Here is a 24,363-nt window from a genome sequence, read left to right on the forward strand (position 1 = left end):
ACCCACACCACCTGGTCTCTTTTTGACTTTGACACTGGCCTCCTCTATGACTAAGACTCATTCCAATGGGCCAATTAATCAATACTGACAATGCTTCCAGTGGAGGGTATGCCTTTATTGAATTCAAAAATATCTCTGAGAACATATCCTTTATAGTGACAATGATTGTTCCCTTTAGTTTGACTACAAATGTATTCCTTAATAACTTGTGTCTTGTAAATATTCAATTATTGCAGGCCAGTCAACATATCGTCATCAGCTGGGCAAAAATTTACTAGATCACCAGGTGCAAAGAGGAAAGAAGGGTAATTACATGTATCAGAAAATTTCTAAGATACTACTAAGACTTTGTAATTATTCACAATTGATCTTTAATTTTGCTTTTACTTAAGTTATCTGTTTCAAGCTCATATACACATAATGGCCTTTTGGGATGGTATTTTTATGCTCCCCCAAAAGAAATTTTGGGGGGAGCATATAGTCGCCTCTTCGTCTGTCCGTGCGCGTGTTCGTCCGTCCGTCCGTGCACAATTTTTGTTCGGGCTATTTCTTAGCAATTAATGACCGGAATTCAATTAAACTTAATGGGAAGCTTCACTACCAAGAGGAGATGTGCATATTATCAGCCGGTTCTGGTCGGTTAATTTTTAGCTCATCTATTTTTTTAAAAACAATTATGAGCTATTGTCATCACCTTGGCGTCGGCGTCCGGTTAAGTTTTGCGTTTAGGTCCACTTTTCTCATAAAGTATCAATGCTATTGCATTCAAACTTGGTACACTTACTTACTATCATGAGGGGACTAGGCAGGCAAAGTTAGATAACTCTGGCGTGCATTTTGACAGAATTATGTGCCCTTTTTATACTTAGAAGATTGACAATTTTGGTTAAGTTTTGTGTTTAGGTCCATTTTATTCCTTAAGTATCAAAGCTATTGCTTTCATACTTGTAACTTTTACTAACTATCATAAGGGGACTGTGCAGGCAAAGTTATGTAACTCTGACTGGCATTTTGACAGAATTATGTGCCCTTTTTATACTTAGAAAATTGAAAATTTGGTTAAATTTTGTGTTTAGGTCCACTTTATTCCTAAAGTATCAAAGCTATTGCTTTCATACTTGCAACACTTACTAACTATCATAAGGGGACTGTGCAGGCAAAGTTATTTAACTCTGACTGGCATTTTGACGGAATTATGGGCCCTTTATACTTAGAAAATTAAAAATTTGGTTAAGTTTTGTGTTTTGGTCCATTTTACCCCTAAAGTATCATAGATATTGCTTTCATACTTGGAACACTCGCAAACTATCATAAGGGGACAGTAAAGGACAAGTTGCATAACTCTGGTTGTCATTTTTAAGGAATTATGGCCCTTTTTTGACTTGGTAACTTTAAATATATGGTTAAAATTTGTGTTTAGATCCACTTTACTTCTAAAGTATCAAGGCTATTGCTTTCAAACTTCAAATACTTTCATGCTATTATGAGGGTACTGTACCTGGCAAGTTGAATTTTACCTTGACCTTTGAATGACCTTTGATTCTCAAGGTCAAATTATTAAATTTTGCTAAAATTGCCATAACTTCTTTATTTATGATTAGATTTATTGATACTTTGACAAAACAACTCTTACCTGACATACCACAATAGACTCCCCCCAAACCATCCCCAACGCCTCCCCCCCCCCCCCCCCCCCCGAATCCCCCCTTCAATGTTGTTGTGTTGTTTTTTTTTAAGATCATCCAATAAATGACCCCACCACACCCTCACACTTTACCCCCCCCCCCCCCCCAAAAAAAAAAGTTTTTTTTTTTTTTACTTGGTTAAAAAACACAAATATTTATTTGTATTATCTTATTTTTGAAATACCGTCCAAGAATCCCCCTCCCCCCCCCAAAAAAAAAAGATAATGGAAGATAATGTAATAAATGACCACACCCCCACACTATACACCCCTCTCCACTCGACCCCTCCCTCCTTTGTGATTGAAATTTAGATACTGTATTTCTTCGATTATAAAATGGATTGACTGTAAGACGGGGCCCCCTCTTTTGCGTAAATTTTGCCGTATTTTGCATCGGCCTTCTTATAAGATGGGGTCAAAAATTTCCCATTTTTTTCTTTCAACAAAGCCATATATACCTTCAAGTTATGTAATCCAACCATTCCAGAACACTACGTAAATTCACTACCCAACTATAAACAGACAGAAACTGCCCTGAACCAGTTTCAAATTGTCCCACTTTGACAGGTGTTGAGCGTGGGGAATTTTCTAAGCAGCTTTTTATCTGCCGACAAAGGAAACCATTTACACTTTCACAGGGAGTGACACATTTGGCACTGTGTTATAATTGACTTGCCTTGAAATAGTACACACCAATTGTCAGCATGTAGTGTATACAGACTATTAGGTGATAGCAATTTTATATAAAGGGTGTTTTGACTGCTTCAGGCAGTCGGGTTAACAGTGCGTTCAATAATAATATAATATGTAATGAACATCTCAAGTCGGAATGCATCAGGATTAAACATATTGCAAGGCATTTATGTGATGGTATGTACCTATATGGAACGCTAGTTGTTTATATAGTATGGTTGAAACTGGATGTACAATCTTGTTAAGTTTTTTTATTTTATTTTCAATCACTTAGTTTATAAAAGTACATATGCCAGTACATGTTTGCAGATTCATTATTACACACGAGTTCTAGATCAGTATAGTTTAATTAAAGGGAAGTAATTTAGAGGATCTTGTACAGTAGTCTCCCTTTGTCACACTCCTGGCCCATGCACAAAATGGCGGGTTTCTTTCGTCTTTTATCATAAAATGCACATGTTAATTATATATTTCATTATATATTTGGATATAAATATATTGAGGTAAGGTGAACTTACGTATTTAATAAACAATTTGTACACGAAATATACAGGGTATTATCTTCAGCTGTCTTATGATTGTTAAAATCAATATTTACATTCAGAAATCTATGAAAAATTTTGAAATAATTTTTAGGACGCTCTTATTAGACAGGTCCCCAACTTTTTAATCAAATTCTGAGGTAAATTTTCACGTCTTATAATCGAAGAAATACGGTAGGTCCCTTCACCTTTAAAAAGAAAAATAGATGAGCGGTCTGCACCTGCAAGGCGGTGCTCTTGTTTACAGAGTTATGGCCCTTTGAAATTTTCCATTAACTGTACATATAGTGCAATTCTTGTCTGGGCTATTTCTCAGCAACTGATGACCGGAATTCAAAGAAACTTTATGGGAAGCTTCACTACCAAAAGGAGATGTGCATGTTATCAGCCAGTTGTGGTCGGATGATTTTTCACAGAGTTATGGCCCTTTAAAATTTTCCATTAACTATACATATAGTGCAATTCTTGTCCGGGCTATTTCTCAGCAACTAATTACTGGAATTCAATGAAACTTTATGGAAAGCTTCACTACCAAGAGGAGATGTGCATATTATCAGCCAGTACTCGTCGGGTGATTTGTCACAGAGTTATGGCCCTTTGAAATTTTCTATAAACTGTACCTATAGTGCAATTCTTTTTTAGGGGGAGCATATAGTTGCCGCTTAGTCTGTCTGTGCGTGTGTCCGTGCGTGCGTTAGACTTTTTCTTGTTTACGCGATAAAGTGCACAGTTTTCATCCGATTCTTTTCAAACTTGTTCAGTGTCTTTATATTAATGAGGACACGAACCGTATTGAAAATGGGTTACATCAGAGTAAAAAGTCCAGAATTATCTCCCCTTAAATTTGAGAAAATTATGAAATAAGGCTTGTTTACGCAATAAAGTCCACAGTTTTCATCCAATATTTTTCCCAACTTGCACGGTGTCTTTATCTGAATGATGAGTCAAACCCTATTGAAAATGAGCAATATCGGAGTTATAAGTCCAGGATTATCTCCCCTATTAATTCCACAGTTTTCATCCAATTATTTCCAAATTTGCTCAGTATCTTTATATCAATGAGGACTTGAACCCTATTGAATATGAGCAGTATTGAAGAAATAAGTACACAATAATCTCCCCTTGAGTTTGAGAAAATTCTCCCTGTTTGCGCGATTAAGTACTCAGTTTCCATCTTATTCTTTTCAAACTTGCACAGTGTTTATAGCAGTAGAGCGATTCAGACCCTCATGGGCCTCTTGTTTTTGTTTGTCGGACTGTTCACAGTTTTCAACACTGTTTTAGTCATATCATTGTCAGTTTACCAACTCACACTTTCCTGGGTTAGACAGTGTACTTGTAAAGTGCACATACTTATGCAAGTAACTAACAACACCATATGTAATACTAGCAAGGGGGAGAATGGCTTTAAAAAGGAATACGTTACCAATCCCCAAACAAGTTATGATCTGGAGCTGGGATTTTACCCATGATCATCAGAATTATATTGTATTGTAAAATAACTTCTGCCAATAGGCAATTGGGTTCAATACTTACATGCTCCGGGGTGTTCTTGTTATCTCACCTGGGCATGAAGTGCTCAAGGTGAGCTATTGTCATCGATTTAAGTCGGTGATAATCCAGTGTGCATCATTTGCCAACAACCTGAAGCTAGTGACCCATGTAGATGCAACAATTCTAGCTCAATCTGAATGAAACTTGTCATACTGTCTTCACAAAATCTGGTTAAGTTCAAATGAGTGTCAAGTACAATTAAAAACCAAAGAAACAATTATGTTTCAGTCTTGAGGAAACTGGCCAAAATGATAATTAGGAAAATATCTTGGCCTCCTTTGAATCTGGATAAAGAACCCAATCAAATCTTACATAAAGCTTGTTAAGACTTTGGAATGGCCTTTATGGTCAAGTTTTGATGAAACTTTGTAAGAATTGTTTTTTTTTAATAATTTGGTAAGGGTAGATTTGTCTAAGAAAAACCATTTTCAACATTCTGAATGCCTCATTTGTGCCCTTATTAAAATGGACCTGAATGTCTATCATATTTACATTACACTTTTTATTTGAAGATGGATGTGCCCATTACTGTGAAATTTTGCTGGTGTGTGCTTACAATAAATACATACATTTTATCTTCATAAGTGATACACTAGTTACATAAATCAATCAAATTCGACCTATTCAAATCCACATACCAGACTGTATGCAGGTATAGTGTTTCTAGGCTAACATATTATTTTATACAATCTGAATTTTCGTCTAAATAGAAACTGGGATTTTGGGAGTTTTTACAACTGTCTATTACACTTTTTGATGTTAGCGCACATGTGCATAAAGCTATTTATTAATAGGTGAATTTTAATAATTATGCGTGATTTATGTCCATTTATGCATGAACGGGAATAATGCCATGTTGCTTTGAAACTGGGTCTCATAAAGTGAAATGCAAGGTCACCAGGTCAAATCGTTGACATTTTTGGAACCTTCATCTCTGGTAAACCCTTTAGAGCCATAATTACTGTCTTGTTAAGTATATATTTTTTTTATATAACTTTATTATCTAAAGCTACAAAGACTATAGTTTTCATATTTGCTATGCAACATTAAAAAAATAATTTGACCATATGATACCCATGGGGTAAATCCAGGCTAAGAGAGTCATATTGTTTATTATCAAAATACGGAAGGGGATATAGTAATAGTCACCGTCCGTCTGCTTGTTTGTGCGTCCGTCTTTCCGTCCTTCCATCCGAAGCTTTGTCCAGAGCATAACTCCAAATCTATTCAATGGATTTACTTTAAACTTAGAATATAAACAGATAGCATTTAGGAGAAGTGCAGTGACCAAAAACCATATCTCTATCTACCTTAGTTTTTGAATTATCTCCCTTTATATAATTTAAAAGTAAATTTTTGTCTGGAGAATAAATCTACTGAAGGGATTTACTTGAAAATTGAAATATAAACAGATGGCAAGTAGGAGAAGTGCAGTGACTAAGAATCATAACTCTATCTACCTTATGTTTTGAATTATCTCCCTTTATTTAATTTCAAAGTAAATTTTTGTCTGAAGCATTACTCTAAATCTACTGATGGGATTTACTTAAAACTTGAAATATAAACAGATGACAAGTAGGAAAAGTGCAGTGACTAAGAACCATAACTCTATCTACCTTAGTTTTTGAATTATCTCCCTTTTTTTAATTTCAAATTTAATTTTTTGTCCGGAGCATAACTCTTAATCCACTGAATGGATTTACTTGAAACTTGAAATACAAACAGATGGCAATAGGAGAAGTGCAGTGACTAAGAACCATTACTCTATCTACCTTAGTTTTTGAATTATCTCCCTTTATTTAATTTCAAATTAATCTTTTTTCGGAGCGTAACTCTAAATCTACTGAAGGGATTTACTTGAAACTAGAAATATGAACAGATGGCAGCTAGAAGAAGTGCAGTGAACATAAACCATAACTCTTTCGGCCGTAGTTTTTGAATGATCTCCCTTTATTTTATTTTTTTTATTTTTTAGCTCACCTGTCAGGAAGTGACATGGTGAGTTTATGTGACCGGGTGATGTCCAGCGTCCGTATGTGCGTGCGTGTGTCCGTCAACAATTTGTTTGTGTAGACAGTAGAGGTCACATTTTTCATCAATCTATATGAAATTTGGTCAGAATGTTTATCTTGATGAAATCTGGGTTGGGATTGTATTTGGGTCATCTGGGGTAAAAACTAGGTCACTAGGTCAAATAATAGAAAAACCTTGTGTAGACAATAGAGGTCACATTTTTCATCCAATCTTTATGAAATTTGGTCAGAATGTTTATCTTGAAGAAATCTGGGTTGGGATTGTATTAGGGTCATCTGGGGTCAAAAACTAGGTCACTAGGTCAAATCATAGAAAAACTTTGTGAAGACAATAGAGGTCATAGTTTTCATATGATCTTAATGAAATATGGTCAGAATGTTTATCTTGATAATATCTGATTTTGGATCGTATATGGGTCATCTGGGGTCAAAAATTAGGTCACCGGGCCAATTCTAGTAAAACATTGTGTAGATGAAAGAGGTCACAGTTTTCATCACGTCTTAATGAAATTTTGTCAGAATGTATTAATTAATGAAATTTGGCTTGGGATTGTATATGGGTCTAATAAAATTTAAGTTCATGAAGCAAGGTTAGTCAGGTGAGCGATTCAGGGCAATCATGGCCCTCTTGTTTTATTTATATTTTATTTACTTATAATTTTAAATTATATTTAATTTAATTTCATAGTAAATATTTTAGCTTTTCAAATTTTAATATCGCCCTTTATCTAATTTTACAATAATATTTTAATTTGAACACTGAAGTATTCATTGTAAAATGAATAGATAAGTTTAAGGAAAAATACAGTGATCAAGAACAGTAACTGTTTATAGTCTTCTTTTTAGCTCACCTGATTGCTCAGGTGAGCTTTTGTGACCGGTCTTTGTCCGTCGTCTGTCTGTCCGTCCACATTTGTTCGTAAACACTCTAGAGGCCACATTTATTGTCCGATCTTCATGAAACTTGGTCAGAAGCTTCTTCCCAATGAAATCTCGGTTGAGTTTGAAACTGGGTCGTGCCGGGTCAAAAACTAGGTCACTAGGTCAAAAAAAAGAAAAAACTTGTAAACACTGTAGAAGTCACATTTCATGCCCAATCTTCATGTAACTGTGTCAAAATGTTTGTCTTAATGATATGTTGGTTATGTTCAAAAGTGGTTTCGGTCCGTTGAAAAATATGGCCGCCAGTGGGGGGGCAGTTTTCCTTATTTGGCTATAGAGAAACCTTGTAAACACTCTAGAAGTCACAATTTTTGCCCAATCATCATGAAAGTTGGTCAAAACATTGGTTTTATTGATTTCTCGGACGAGTTCGAAAATGGTCCAGATCGGTATAAAAAAAAAAACATGGCCGCCAGTGGGCGGGACATTTTTCTCTATATGTATATAGTGAAAACATGTGAACACTCTAGAAGTCACATTTTTGGCCCAATTTTCATGAAATTTGGTCAGAACATTTGTTTCCTTGATATTAGAGTTGTGAAGTCACAATTTTTGCCCAATCATCATGAAAGTTTGTCAAAAGATTGGTTTTATTGATATCTCGGACGAGTTCGAAAATGGTCCAGATCGGTGAAAAAACATGGCCGCCAGTGGGCGGGGCATTTTTCTCTATATGTATATAGTGAAAACTAGACTGTTAACAGCCCTGCATTATCATTTTATAGAGATAACTGTCTCCTACTTCTTGTACTGTACTTATACTATACAGAGTTATGTTTTCTTATCTGCTTTATATGCAGGACTGTTAAACCCTGCGAGAAAGGTGGGCAGAATCCTGAAGGTTACGCATGCGCAATTAAGTTCCTTCTATATCACATATAAAATAGTTGATGTTTGATATCAATTTTAACCACGACCAAGCGTTTCAACACTATATCATCATACATCATTGGAAAGATAAATGCATAATCTTTTGAAAAAAAATGCATCCCATCAAATTCTATGTGTTGTAACTCAAAATATTTACCTTAGAATAGGCACACCAGTTTTGACACATGTGGAGGCGACCATTTTTACTCAAATAGTATGACCTACTTTCAAAGCCGGGAACCATCAACAGAAAAAGTAGAGCACAAAAATGGCTCTTTTTCTTATTGCTTACAAATATACCTTCACATTAATACCAAAACTACCATTTGCATTCTATTTTACAAATCCTAGGCAGCATCACTGAACAATGTGTGCTATATATCAAATTGACAGCATGTAACCCTGTAAACAGGAGTTCCGGTTTGGGGTTATGTGACCTGGAGAGATTGTAATCTGATATGGCCAGCTGATGGGCCACAGTGGTGCTGCAGTGATTTATTATATCTCTGGCCATCTAATGTTTATATTATTCCTGAATGATAATGTCCCCTCATCCAAGCTTTAGTGAGGGATGAAGGGGCATTATTGGAGTATAGCCGGAGGCTGAGCATGTATTAATTAGCATATCGTTCTAGCGACTCGCTCTTTACAGAACCGGTTTAACCAATTGAAAATCATTCAATTGAGCAAACCCTATGACGTCAACAACCACATTTCTCATAAGTTTAAAGCTAGGCGTTTTTTGTGAATACCCGTATCATGGGAGGGAATCCAATACATATGGGATTAAAAAACAGTCTTCATAAAATATGTAAAAGGGTTGGGTTTATTCATGCTCAGCCTCCGGCTTTACTTTGACAACGGATGAACTTGTCCATAAAGGAAATATAACAATTGCTCTGTCCACAGCATCTTCTTGATGATATTTGTCTAATGGCTTTACGCCGATAACGCCAACTGTATGGAATTGAGTGTTCTGGTGTATTGTTTGTCTCACTATAAATACTGATCAGCTAGAGGCAGCGAAGGCGCGAAATACAAGGTCAAACTGGATTTAATGGGGAGCATCTCTTAATGGGGAAATATTTAAGTCGATGAAAAATAAAATGGGATCCACGGACGATTTGCGTTAAATTGAACATTGCGATGTTGCGGGTCTGCAGAAGACTATGTCATACGATGTTGTGAGCGGCAGGTAATAAAAATGTTCACTGTTCAAATGTGAGGAATAGGTAATAGTGGTTTGAATTTAACGCGCAGGGGTCTTGAAAAAACACGCGCAGTGCGCGGCAATAAGGACATATACGGTGTTCTCGAGAGAATAATCTTAAAAATTGTCGAAAATATAGTGCTATGCAACCCATGCTCCTGATCGTATAAACGCTCCCTACTTTAAAACAAAAAATTAAGCGCCTGAAAAACTCAGATTAAATGATTGTGCAATATAAGAATGGCGGCCATTTTCAGCCCAATTTTCAAGTTTTTGGTCTTGAATTCTTTTTTTTTCTCCATTTTGGCTTAAAAAATCGCATGCGCGTTATACATGGTAGCGCCCTATACATGGTAAAATACGGTATTGTAATAACTGGAAATTTGATTTGGTCTCATCCCTGAATAATTTAATTGTTCAAACGACCTATGAATCACACTTCCCATTTTCTTAAAATAAAAACGTTCCATATTTTCTAGTGATAAGAAATGTTCAGTTAACAAATATGTGAGCTATGACCAGGCAGATGCTATCTAATTGGTTGTATTGACCATGGCTGATAAGCCTCCTGCATACTGTCAAGTTGTGGTATTAACCCTTTCCCCGATAGATGCGTATAATCCCGAGTCTATCGATTCCCCGATACATGCGTTTATTACCGTCTCTATCGATTACCACATACATGCGAATTTGGCCGTGTCTATCCATTACCCGATAATCCCGTATATTCCCAATGTCCATTTTCAAATGCAAATTCTGATTGATATTAACGACAAAAGTGCTCAAGAAAACTCATAAACACAAACATCCGACATTTTTCTAAAGTGTCAAATAAATTTTGGCATATGTTTCTATTTAAAGATTTGATGAAATAGGTGTCCAATCGGGACAATGGTATTCAAATTAGCGTAAATAACATAATGTGGTGTGCGCGCATCGTGTACAGTTATTGTTCTGTTACAAATTGTAGCCAGAAATAAATACATGTATATGCCCATGATATTTTCGAGTCAGGTCTTTGTTTGGACAAAAAGAGCGCGAAAATAGGCGTGGGTGTATTTATTTATAACAAAAACTGCGTAGCGCAGACAGCAACGTAAAAGCTTCGTAGTGAATTTCCATTTAAGTATTGGGGCATCTCGCAAATGATTTTGACATTTTCCTGAATAAAATAAAAGTAATAAACGCTGTATCATTTTCATATGTTAGTTCCTTCAATATTGCAACAATTATTGTACTGTATCTGATTGCACGCAAAGTGCCGTGTACAGTTCATGAATATTATTTTACAACGACCAATTAACAGCGTCATCTATATTTAGATTTTATGCAATATGTACAAGTTATTTTCTGGAAATTGGGAGAAAGTAAAAGTGATTTTCGAAAATAGACCAACGTTTTTTTCCATTTAATTTGTCATAATTATTAATATTTTATGTTGTCTGTGTATGTTTGTTTGGTTCTTATTTATCTTATGAAAATTAATATCGTAATGATAAATGTTTAAAGCAAGTCCCGTTTCCGAGATCATTTACGAGAATTACTTCAATATATTTACTGACATATAAAATCATGGTTTTGACAGACGACACGTGCTAATCTAAAGTTGGTGTTTTTGTAATACACAGGATATTGGATTATCGCTGCTTGATTGAGCAATAAAACAAAGACGCAGTCGGCGGTTTTCAGTAGGCCTTTTGTACTGACCAACATAATAATTAATAATGCATGTGCTTATCTAACATTTAGGGATAAAACACACGGGATACTAGACACTTTGGGCTTGTTTGGGCCATAAAACGCAATCCCGGTGGCTTTTTTCAGTAGTACACGTGTCCAGAAACTAACGAGTTCGGGTAATAAAGCACAGATATTATGATCTGAAAACTGCATGGAGTCTGAAATAAAAACAAAATGCCGACAAATCAAAAGATTAATCTCTTAATGTTACAATTCAATATTTTAAGGTGGGGTTCTCACTGCATTTCTTGTTGCATTCGCATACACTTGTATTACTTGTTATAACTTATATCCTCGTATTATTTATTAGAATACAGACTTAAAATTTATATGGTTGGAATGAGAATTTATTGCTCTACAATATTTACATTGACACAAATGATGTGAAATGCAAGAAACTAAGTGAAAATTAAGCCTAAACAAGACAGGTGTAACAGTTGAGAATGTTTCCATTATTTTCCCAATAACCCTATTGAGATGGTGTAGTCAGGCTTATCAGCTGTATATGGAGTCACTGTTATCAGAACAGCAGGACTGGTATTGGCCTGGAGTAGCAGATCAGATAAGAGGTCTATCAGGGAAAGGGTTAATGAGAAATTTGGGGGCCAAGTATATTGATTACATCCTGCTAGAAATTGACTTGCAGGGTTTAACAGACTGATAATTCAGCCAGAAGAGAAAAGGAGCTTTGATATTGTATTGCAATACATCTCAATAAGTAATTGTGAAATTAGAAAAAAAAATATAGTTCACCAGGTCAAATCTTACAAAAACAAAAACACTCCATATGCCAGAGTTTTGATTCAATAATGATGAAACTTGACCAGGATGTTTGTCTGGACAATATCTAGGTCAAGTTTGACGTTTGGTAAAGATTGAATGAACCGACTCCTCTCAGGTGAGCGAACTAGGGCCATCTTGGCCCTCTTGTATAATTACCCCCCTTTCTTTCATTTCCATATATTTTATTCTCTACAGCATAACTCCAACACTATATTACTAATTGATCCTTATAATATAAATAGATGACACAGGTGCCATGTTTTACAAATATTATTCTACTCTCTAAAACAAAATAAATGTTGTCATACAAGCAAACACATTTTGGCGGGGATTTGGCACTACTGTGACAAGCTCTTGTTAAAACTTGATTCAGATGGTGGAATCCATAATTAAATCTTAATAAGATTAAACTCTCATAGTGCAACTTTTGCTGGTCAGTCAAAAACATGTTGTAAGGGGTTAATGTGTCATCGGCTATTGTGAAACCTTATGAATTATCTTGGCAACTTTTGTTATAAGGCAATAATGAAACCTTTTAATATGATAAAGAATATAAACACAATTTTACAGGTGAGCTAACTAGCCCATTCTGTTGTTTTATATATGTGTGATGCTTTTTTTTGAAATAGCTATTTAATGTTAAACATAGGGGATCATCAAACATTGAGCTACAGATAGCCTCACTTAACAAGGCCGGACCAATGACTTTCATACAGAAGACCCATGCCAGGTATCACATATCCCATATCCCATAGGCCATTAAAATCATGTTCGCTCACCTCTACAACAGTGCTTACACTTCTGTATCTTTTTTCGGCCTAGCTGTCTAAGCCAGCTTTTCACCTTACCTGACCTTTGTAAGTGTCCAATAAAATTCAAATACAATTTTCCGCGGCTAAACACAAATGAATGCACTTCATTTATTCCATTGGCTGATTTGAGCATAATCCACCAGAACATTAAAAATATGACCGCGTCTTTGTAACACTGTTTTACTGCGTGTTCAGCATGAAACAATTTTATCTCTAATGAAAAGGCTTGATAGATAGAACAGTTTTACACTCAACTCTTGACATCAATACAGCTTGTGTGTGCCCCTTTATATTCAGAGGATTGTCAGCGCCAGAGCGTTTGTACTTAACCCTTTGCATGCTGGGTAATTTGTCTTCTGCTAAAATGTCGTCTGCAGAATTTCTAAAATTAGCATTTTCTTCGATTTTTTTTCAAAGAATACTATCAGAATAGCAAACAGTTTGGATCCTGATGAGACGCCACGTTCTGTGGCGTCTCATCTGGATCCAAACTGTTTACAAAGGCCTTTAAAATTCAGCTCCAGCGCTTTAAGGGTTAAAGGCTATGTTCTCATATTTAGTAATTACTTTCATATTGCTGTCTGTGTACTAGTATAATTAAGTTCAAAAAAGTATTGTTTTCCCTATCCTGATATTTGTTTTTGCCAAACCATTTTTAATTGTTTTTGAAATTGAACATTAAACATGTGCAAGTATGAAGTTTTAAACAAGCTGTCGTTCCAGCAGTGGAAGCATGACCTCACTTTAATGAATTGCATTCTAACCTGAAAGGTATCAGGGTCAGTTCGCGGCCAGTAAAATAATTGTTATATAATATAGACGCTATCGCGTGAACTAGGTGAAGTGGAATTTTCTTTAGACCAGAAATATGTTAAATGAAGATATTCGGCAATATAATTATGGTATGTCAATAATAGATTCTTAATGATTTTTCAACAATACCATGATAATATTATTTTTGATTAATTTAACAAGAATTATTCCACCATATAGCCTAATGTATTAAGCATGAGCACGATGATTCTCGATACTTTTAATAATCAAATCAAATAGTAATGCCCGACAAACCACTAAAACAGGTTTGTTTGAAGAACGCGCGTATAAAAATAAAAAATATGTACGAATACTTCGCGTGTGGCTGGTTGGCTTATATGTTTTAATTTCACTTCCATTCTTCTTTTGGTTTCCTGTTTTGTATCTATAGATTTATGACCTGCAATATGTAATAATGTTAAATAAGCCGTGAAAACTTCGCTTAACATCCCGAACTGCATGTGATGCAGCTAAGAACTGCACAGAAAAAGACATTCGCTATCTTTGATCTCATTAATTGAACTCTTTACCTTTCCCAACTCCATCCACAATCATTTTTAGCTCGACTATTATATATGAAATATATATAGTGGAGCTATCCTACTCACCCCGGCATTGGGGTTTCCGTGAGCATGCAAATGTTAAAGTTTGTGTACTACCCCAATTATTTTCATTGTCCCTTGACATATTGCTTTCATATTTTGCATACTTGTTTACCATCATGACCCCAACCTATAAAAAAGAGCAGACAACTGTATCAAGCATTTTGACAGAATTATTGCCCCTTTTATACTTAGAATATGCATATTATTGATAAATCTATGTTAAAGTTTGCGTACTACCCCAAATATTTCCTATGTCCTTTGACATATTGCTTTTATATATTGCATACTTGTTTACCAACATGACCCCAACCTATAAACAAGAGCAGACCACTGTATCAAGCATTTTGACAGAATTATTGCCCCTTTTATACTTAGAATATGCATATTATTGATAAATCTATGTTAAAGTTTGCGTACTACCCCAAATATTTCCTATGTCCTTTGACATATTGCTTTTATATTTTGCATACTTGTTTACCAACATGACCCCAACCTATAAACAAGAGCAGACCACTGTATCAAGCATTTTGACAGAATTATTGCCCCTTTTATACTTAGAATATGCATATTATTGATAAATCTATGTTAAAGTTTGCGTACTACCCCAAATGTTTCCTATGTCCCTTGACATATTGCTTTCATATTTTGTATACTTGTTTACCAACATTACCCCAGCCTATAAACAAGAGCAGACAACTGTATCAAGCATTTTGACAGAATTATGGCCCCTTTTATACTTAGATAATTGAACATTTTGCTTAAATTGCCATAACTTCTTTATTTATGATCAGATTTTATTAATACTCTGACAAAACAACACTTACCTGAATGCCGCAATGGATTCCACCCAAACATTACCCCACGCCTCAACCCAGAATCCCTGCCCACCCCCCATCCCCCCAAAAAAAAATATTTTTTTATTTTTTCCTTTTTTTATTTTTGAAAGATCGTCTAATAAAATATTGAATATGAACAATTTCCCCATGATGGCTTACGTTATACTGTCAAGCACTCGAATAGTCGAGTGCGCTGTCATCTGACAGCTCTTGTTTCTTCAAGATATTTCTTGTTTATTTTAATAATTCAAATTAGTTAGGTTTTATTAGGCAAAAGCAGAAGGTTTGAAGCAAATATTATGATATTTAATTGCTTACAAGCCCTGTTTCATTTAATTCTCAGAATTCATTTATCAAAACTTTGTACTGTGACAAATTAGCAGTTAACACTTGTTTGAGTGAGTAGTTAATCAGATTTTTAAAGTAGTCAAACATTTGTTTTCTTGTCAGTAAGGTGCATTTAGGATTATATTATGTCTAGTTTGGTCAAGGTCAGTCTTATAACTAACAAGAACAATCTTTTAAAAAGATATTCGGTGTATATTCTGACTTTGAAATAAAGGTGGAAAATTTTGGTTTCTATATATAAGTAATAAAGTTTAAAAAAAGGTTTAAGTATTGTTGTGTTCTTCTTTTACTTAATAGTTGCATATCCACCGCATGAAATGTTTCTTATGAAGTGCACGTATAGTAAATCACATAATAGTGTTCGTAGACACAAAATTTACGTGAGCACTTGCAAAGGGGCTTCGCTTTCTGCTATAAAAAAGCATGCAAGGTTTTATGTTATCTCCTGAGTATCCTTCTCAGTATGCATACCCTGACAAGACTGTGCGAATGCGTAGGCTGGGCTGGAGCTACGCTGGCAGCATATTGCATAAGACCCATTTTCCACGACGAGGGTCTTTTAAAATCCTATTGCGTCTTGTAAATGGAAAATACTTTCCAATAGAAAATTGAAGTCACGCTGTTTTATTTATAGCAAACTGGCAATTGTAAGTAGCATATTCTGGGTACTTAGGTAAGATTTTCAGACAGACTGACAGACTAGATAATTCAACGATTTCCTTTCTATCATGGAAATTATACTACTTTTAGTAGTTTTGTTTCACGATACAATACAAATTGCATTTCCAGTTAGTTTATATTCATTTCCTGATGTGTGTCATGTTTCGTATGAACATTCATAGAATAGTCCACATTTCCCTACACTGTTGAGTGTAACATCCGATACCGCAAAGACACGGTGATTTTTCCAATGTTTGGCAGGATTATGCTCAAATCAGCCTATGGAATGAATGGAGTGTATTCTGAGTCCGGTCTGCTGGAATTATGTAAAGGTCATTTAAGCATACATGCCAGAAATTTTAATGGTCTGAATCGGGACATTCCATTAAATTTTTTTGGGACATTTGACCAAAAAGCGGGACACCTAAAATGATCAATGATACCACCTTTACTGTAGTCATTAATCCATTTATTACTTACAAAACCTCTTTATACCCCCATTACCATTGGTAATGGGGGCTATATAGGAGTCACTTTTTCGGTCTGTCTGTGGGTATGTCCCGAAATTTCATCCGATCTTCACCAAACTTGGTCACAAGTTGTATCTAGATGATGTCTAGGTCAAGTTTGAATATGAATCATGCGGGGTCAAAAACTAGGTCACTTAGTGTGTTTTAAACCGAAAGTTTGTCAGGACCATAACTATGTCATTTATCGTTAGATTTTAAAATGACTTGGTACATTTGTTCACCATCCAGGGGACAAAAATATTTCTAAACTGCACTCGTCCTGCAGGACAAGTTCATTAAAATTTTCACTCGTCCTGCAAACACATGCACTTGTCCTTAAAATATGGGTGAAATGAAGATTGCAAAGGGCTGATATGACTAATAAAGTTTCTTGTATCACTGCTAAATTGCTGCTTACTCAGTTGTTCATGCCAGCTGATCACAAAATAAATGATAAGCAGTGAAATAAATTACTTTATTTATGAGGAACACACAATAAATAATTGAAGACAATTTTGTGTTTGCCGTTTTTCTAATACTCGCGTGCTTTCGGTTTCGGACGTTTGAACATTGCTACCGCCAAATTTAAAGAACGCTCGTATGTCAGACATTTTTCTGACGAAATTCAGACTGGTTTGAAACCGTAGATTCTACTTCGCGTTTAAATAATTCTTTAAAAATCAATACTTACAGTGAATGCATAGGTTGGTTCCCTGTCACCATGGACGCGCAAAGTTTACACCAAAAAGCCAATATTTACTGGGGACACAGTCTCGCATAACAACGTGCACATGCTGTTTGAAATTTACAATTACAATTTCCGGTTCATTCGCGATCTACTTTCGGAATAGATATGATTTAAGAAAATGATTTTATTTAATGAAAACAAGTCTTACTCGTCAGAAAATACATATTTTAACATCAGCTTTTTTCACTCGTCCTGTAGGATGAGAGCTTTTGGGAAATTCACTCGTCCTTTCGAGATTTTACTCGTCAATACGAGCGGACGAGTGGTATTTTTGTCCCCTGCCATCATGGCACGGTGTGTCATGTAAAAAAAGTATGTCCTTATCTCCAAGGTCAAGGTCACACTTGGAGTTCAAAGGTCAAATGCTTGTGTGGGCCATAACTTTGTCATTTATTGTGAGATTTTAAAATCATTTGGCAAATGTGTTCACCATCATTGCACGGTGTGTCGCGCGAAAGAATTAGGTCAAAATCTCCAAGGTCAAGGTCACACTTTGAGTTCAAAGATCAAAAATGGCCATAAATGAGCTTGTCTGGGCCATAACTATGTCATTCATAATGTGAGATTTTAAAATCATTTGGCATATTTGTTCACCATCATTGGACGGTGTGTTGCTCGAAAGAATTATGTCGATATCTCCAAGGTCAAGGTCACACTTCAAGTTCAAAGGTCACAAATGGCCATAAATGAGCTTGTCCGGGCCATAACTCTGTCGTTCATTGTGAGATTTAAAAATCATTTGGTACATTTGTTCACCATCATTGAACAGTGTGTCGCACCAAAGAATTATGTCAATATCTCCAAGGTCAAGGTCACACTTTGAGTTCAAAGGTCAAAAATGGCCATAAATGAGCTTGTCCGGGCCATAACTATGTCATTCATTGTCAGATTTTAAAATCATTTTGCTCTTTTGTTCACCATCATTGGACGGTGTGTCGCATGAAAGAATTACGTCGATATCTCCAAGGTCAAGGTCACACTTTTAGTTCAAAGGTCAAAAATGGCAATAAATAATCTTGTTCGGGCCATAACTATGTCATTCATTATGAGATTTTTAAATAACTCTGTACATTAATTTTGTTCACAGTCATTGGACTGCGTGTCATGTGAATTAGAATTCAAGAGTTCAAAAGTCAAAATGGCTATAAATGATAATGGCATAATAATTCTTAAAAATCGCCATAAATGAGATTCTCTTGTTTTGTGAAGACAGCATGCAAAATAGTCTGTGTCAATGCGACACGTGGGGGTATACGTCACGTCTGTGACAGAGCTCTAGTTATTTCTGTCAAATATTGACAATAAATGTGTGTAAGAGTTTCATGAACAAAGACGTTCTCTATTTTCCGGAAGTAAACAGACATGCGCACTATGCAGATGAATCCATAACATGAAATTCGGGCATGTCTCTATTTGAGTTCGATTTGGGACAGAGGCATGCATAATCGTTCAACGCGATGTGCGCGCATGGAGCACTGTTTTTATTCAACCAATCATCAATTTGCTCTAAATTTAGATTGATGCAATATGTACAAATTATTGTCTGAAAATCGGTCAAAAATGAAAGTAAATTTATGTGAAACGTCAATGTGTATCGGTTAGTGCTCAATTGTTTTTATATACAAAACTGGTGTTTTGACAGGTTTTTAAGCCTTAGGTGGTATAATACACAGAATACCGCGTTATAGTATCTTTGGACTTGATTTTGGCCATGAAATACAAAAGCAGTCTGCTTTTAATTCACTACGATGCATCTCTTGCAAGCAATTAGCGACCGCTATCATAAAAAACACCATGGCATGAATGCCCGATAAAATCAGTAATTTGCCGATAAATCGCTGATAAGGTGTCATAAACAACACTGGATCACTTGACTAATAGATATGGTTTGTTAATAGGGGGCAATAAAGGGATTAGCAATGGTAATTTAAGCCAGACAGAGCTTGAATAGCGTATTTTAGTGTGGTCTTATAGAATGTATGTCGTTTTTACGAGTTTCGAAACAAATTGTGTCACATCAGGACACCGGGACAAACACCCCAAAAGCAGGACTGTCCCGCCAAGATCGGGACATCTGGCATGTGCAAATCATTTAAGATCAAAAGCTGGGTTAAACAGCTTCCCCTTAAAAGAGAACAATGGTTTCCACTCAATTATTGAGTGTGGATGAAGGTATTGCGCTTAAGTTGAGTGTATAGGTAGCTAACATCCAATGTGAACTCTCTAGAAGCCCCATCCTTCTGCCTAATATTAAGCTCGGCAGTTTTCTTCGTGTCAGTCATTGTGTTTTCCACTGTCCCCATTGTGCTAAAACCTTGACATTTGGCTCTAAAATCAAAGTGCTTCAACCTACAACTTTGAAACTTCATATGTAGCTGCACCTTGATTAGTTCTACATGCCACACCCATTTTTGGGTCACTAGGTCAAAGGTCAAGGTCACTGTGACTTCTAAAAAAAAAAAAATTCTGACAAGCTTTCATTTATTCAAAACTGCACCCGCAGCAAAGCGTGGCACCCGTTATGCAGTGCTCTTGTTATGTTATTGTGTCAGAACATTTGTCAAAACAATCTCTAGACCAAGTTTGAAATCGATTCGAGTCCATTTAAAAACATTTTTGCTGCTGGTGAGCAGGAAACTACCTTTATAATGCAATATAAATATCTTTTGTACACACACAAAGCCAAATGTTTACCCACTCATTATACAACTTGCTTTAAAGATGAGATTTTCTAATAAAGTCTTGGTTGAGTTTTAAAATGTGTCTTTTTTGTTCATATTGATCGTATGAAAACTTTACCTTCTCAAAACAGGTAAGTTGCTTAAAGTCTCACATGAGCACCTAAAAGCCTTTGTTTATTTGTAAATTGAATTTTATTTTAATTCTAGCGATAATATTACTCGATCATCCTGCCCTTTTATGACTTATAAACCATCAATCCCAGGAAAAGTCTAAAAGTGGTAAATTGACAGCTGTGATATGACTAAAATACTGTTGAAAACGGCAATACATCTGAAACAAGAGATCGATGTTTTTGTCAGAAACACAATGCCCCCTTCTGCGCCGCTATGACTTATTTTTTTTATCATTTGGCAGGTACAGATAATTATATCCCTTTAAAGCTTATTACTTCCCTTGGATTTGTTTTTTTGACCTTTGACCTTGAAGGATGACCTTGACCTTTCACCACTCAAAATGTGCAGCTCCATGAGATACACATGAATGCCAAATATAAAGTTGCTATCTTCAATATTGCAAACGTTATGGTCAATGTTTTCGGACGGACACACTGACTGACAGACAGACAGACAGACAGACAGACGGACTGATAGTTCAACTGCTATATGCCACCCTATTGGGGGGCATAAAACAACAAAGAAACAAAGACTATTGCATAAAATGGGTCAGCGTTGTTTGTAGCTATGAATTAAGGTGAATTTATAAAACAGATAATACTGTATAAAACTGTGCAGAACTGGCTCATACAACATATACTTGAATAGACTGATCCCGGAAAAGCACCAGTATAGAAAAACCCACTAATCACCCCGGTACATACAACGCTGGTCCATTAAATCAACCAATGATAACCTTCTTTAAATAAAAACGGTTGATACTGTGTGTGATTTTGATTATAAATGGGTCATGGTTATTTGTACCGGCAGATTAGTGGGTTTTTCAAAAAAAATGCTTTTTCCGGGATACATATATTAATAACTGATTATACAAGAATATAAACAATGAAACACAATGCATATAAATAGTTCATACGAGACATTTACTGTTCTTTTGTTGTTGAATTTAATCCCTTCAAGGTCGATTGTCACCACCTAAACCTTCAATCAGCATGACTTCAAATGACTTCATAAGAATTATGCTGCATTTTTTAGCCCACTTGAGCACATAATGCTCATTATAAGGTTTTTATGATACCTTATTTTTGTTGTCAGTTGTCTCATAGTCAGTTTGTTGGTAAGTCTGGTTATATTTTCCTGCTAAGGACTTCTCCACCTGAACTGCTGGACAGATTTTAATGCATATCACAGAGACTATCCTTTGGTGAAACTCTTCCAAAATTGTTCAAATCGTACCTGTCAATTCAATTTGTAGATTATCGGATCTAAGAATAGTATTAAAAAAAGATAACTTTAAAAATCTGCTCTGAAACTACATGGGCCAGTGCATTAATATTTATGCCCCCTTTCGGAGAAGAGGGGGTATATTGTTTTGCACATGTCGGTCCGTCGGTCCGTCCACCAGTCCGTCCACCAGATCGTTTCCGGATGATAATTCAGAACGCTTAGGCCTAGGATCATGAAACTTCATAGGTACATTTATCATGACTGGCAGATTACCCCTATTGATTTTCAGGTCACTAGGTCAAAGGTCAAGGTCACAGTGACTCGAAATAGTAAAATGGTTTCCGGATGAAAACTCAAGAATGCTTAGGCCGAGGATCATGATACTTCAAAGGTACATTGATCATGACTGGCAGATGACCCCTATTGATTTTCAGGTCACTAGGTCAAAGGTCAAGGTCACAGTGACTCGAAACAGTAAAATGGTTTCCGGATGATAACTCAAGAATGCTTACGCCAAGGATCATGAAACTTCATTGGTACATTGATCATGACTGGCAGATGACCCCTATTGATTTTCAGGTCACTAGGTCAAAGGTCAAGGTCACAGTGACTCGAAATAGTAAAATGTTTTCCGGATGATAACTCAAGAATGCTTATGCCTAGGATCATGAAACTTCATAGGTACATTGATCATGACTGGCAAAGGTCACAGTGACAATAAACGTATTCACTCAATGGCTGCCACTAAAACTGACAGCCCATATGAGGGGCATGCATGTTTTACAAACAGCCCTTGTTATTTTCATTATTTCTTTAAAACATTGATGTATGATAAAAAGAAAAACATGTTTCTGCCTGATCTTTTTGTAATATATCAGGCTCGGCACGAATAAAATAATGGCTTGGCAAGCCTTGTCGTTATATTGTTCTAAGCCTCGCCTGATATATTACAAAAAGATGAAAACTAATATATTACAAAAAGATGAGGCAGTTACCTGTTATTCTCTATAGTAGCTACAATTATATGATATCAGATTATGCGTAATTAATTTGATTTGTCATTTTCTTTGTACATTGTTATTTCTCGACACTTATTGGAATTCGTTCTACGGAATTATAGCTGTATAAAAATATAATCTTATTGAGTTTTGGGGAAAATGTGGCAATTTCGTGGGAAATTGTTGTCAGGTTTTTGGTAATTTTGTGCTACAACAAATAACTTTATGGAGACCTTACATGGTGACCTAACTTGGGATTTGATGTGTGGTCAAGGTCTTTTACATAAAATTACAAATTGACACTGTTGCTTAAAATATAACAACTTTTTTCTGGTCAATATCTTGAGTTTGGAAAAAGGTATTATGCTCACATTTTGTGTGCAGTTAGATTACCTTATATGTTAAATGTATATAAGACTGTCACAGTGTACACTTGGACATTATGATTAGTACTTAAGGATATACTGAAAGCACATTTTAGTGTGCGATCAATAACTTTATTAATAGTAACTAGATTTCGGAATACTTTTGCACTAATGATCATCAGTTCAGAATGACGTTTGGGGTGCTATAACCATGTTGCTCGCTTCAATTTTAAGGTAATCACAGGTACTTAAAGTTTTCGCACAGTGATACTAGAATTTTGTTTGGATGCCCTGTATATTCTGAAATAAATTGGCAAAATGATCATCATATCAGTTTTGCTTGCTTTAAGGCTTATGTCACAATTGTGTAAGTTACACAATTGTAAAAGCTACAAAGGACTGGTTTATAGTTGCCGTGTTAAATGTTGAGTTGTTGCAAAAATGTGCCGAATATCCCTCAATAATTTATAGCATATGTTTAATAACGAGTTTGTGTTTTTGTTTTAGAGACGATAAGGATCTTAGGAAAGTCGTAGATGACCCGTTAAACCAAATCAAGGAGCTGGAGACAAAAATAAGTGCATTGCAAACAGAATTAAGTGAACTGAAACAAAAGTAAGTTTTAAATTTCACACATTGTAAATTGCAACCTTCTTATGCCACATGATAATGGCGGAAGAAAATAGATTGTTACCCCTGTCCGTAGGTGTGCATGTTTGTGCGTATGTGTTTGTTTGGGACATTTTGTTGCATGCTCATTATTTTGTTATATTTTAGAGGCGTTTCAAATAAATTGTTGCACAATTGATAATCATATCAAGACAATTTCTCGCATGCAAAAACCATTTCACTTGCCAAGGTCACAATATAAGTTTTTGAAAATGCATGTTTGTTTCTGGCTTATGACTTTTTATGCATGATGGACGTATCACCATCACCAACACATAAACTCCGTTATGTCCTGAATAAAATACATGTATATTTTCTTGAGTACCAACTGCAACTTACAAATAACAAAAACATTCACGGCAGTCAATTTCTTGTGTAGGCCTACTGGTCTTAATGGCAATAATAAACGTATTTTGTTTAATGGAGATTATAAAACAAAGGGAACTAATTCAGCTTATTCAGTGTAGTAGTAAAAATGGTTCGGATGTTTTCACTTTTTCGGAAATGTAATTTATTCAACTTACGAACAATAAACATGCGCCACCTGCTGTCATAATTTGGTAACTTGCATTCTGCTTAGTTGCATTCTGCTTACTGCCTGTTGTTAATGACACTTAGTGGAAAAACCGATTATGACTGGTTTCAGGAATAATGAACACACAAACATTGGATAGTCACCAAGCATGTTGCAACAATCATCAAGTATAACCGAAAAGACAACAAGCATGTTGGAATTGTAGTGAAGCATATTAGAATAAACATCAGGCATAATGTAAATATTCACCATGAATGATGTAATGTTGCAACAATCATCAAGTACAAACGAATAGACAACAAGCATGTTGGAATTGTCATGAAGCATATTAG

The 24,363-nt window shown here is 35.6% G+C and overlaps 1 long non-coding RNA gene across 1 annotated transcript; it reads left to right on the plus strand.

Annotated features, from left to right (window-relative positions):
- Positions 1–234: 234 nt before the first annotated feature.
- LOC127877860 (uncharacterized) lies at positions 235–23,672 on the plus strand. The gene is made up of 3 exons (XR_008048645.1): positions 235–305; positions 12,701–12,781; positions 23,335–23,672. It is a non-coding gene; the product is annotated as an uncharacterized LOC127877860 (long non-coding RNA).
- Positions 23,673–24,363: the final 691 nt, after the last annotated feature.

Source organism: Dreissena polymorpha, chromosome 4, assembly GCF_020536995.1.
Source record: "Dreissena polymorpha isolate Duluth1 chromosome 4, UMN_Dpol_1.0, whole genome shotgun sequence".
NCBI classification, from domain to species: domain Eukaryota; kingdom Metazoa; phylum Mollusca; class Bivalvia; order Myida; family Dreissenidae; genus Dreissena; species Dreissena polymorpha.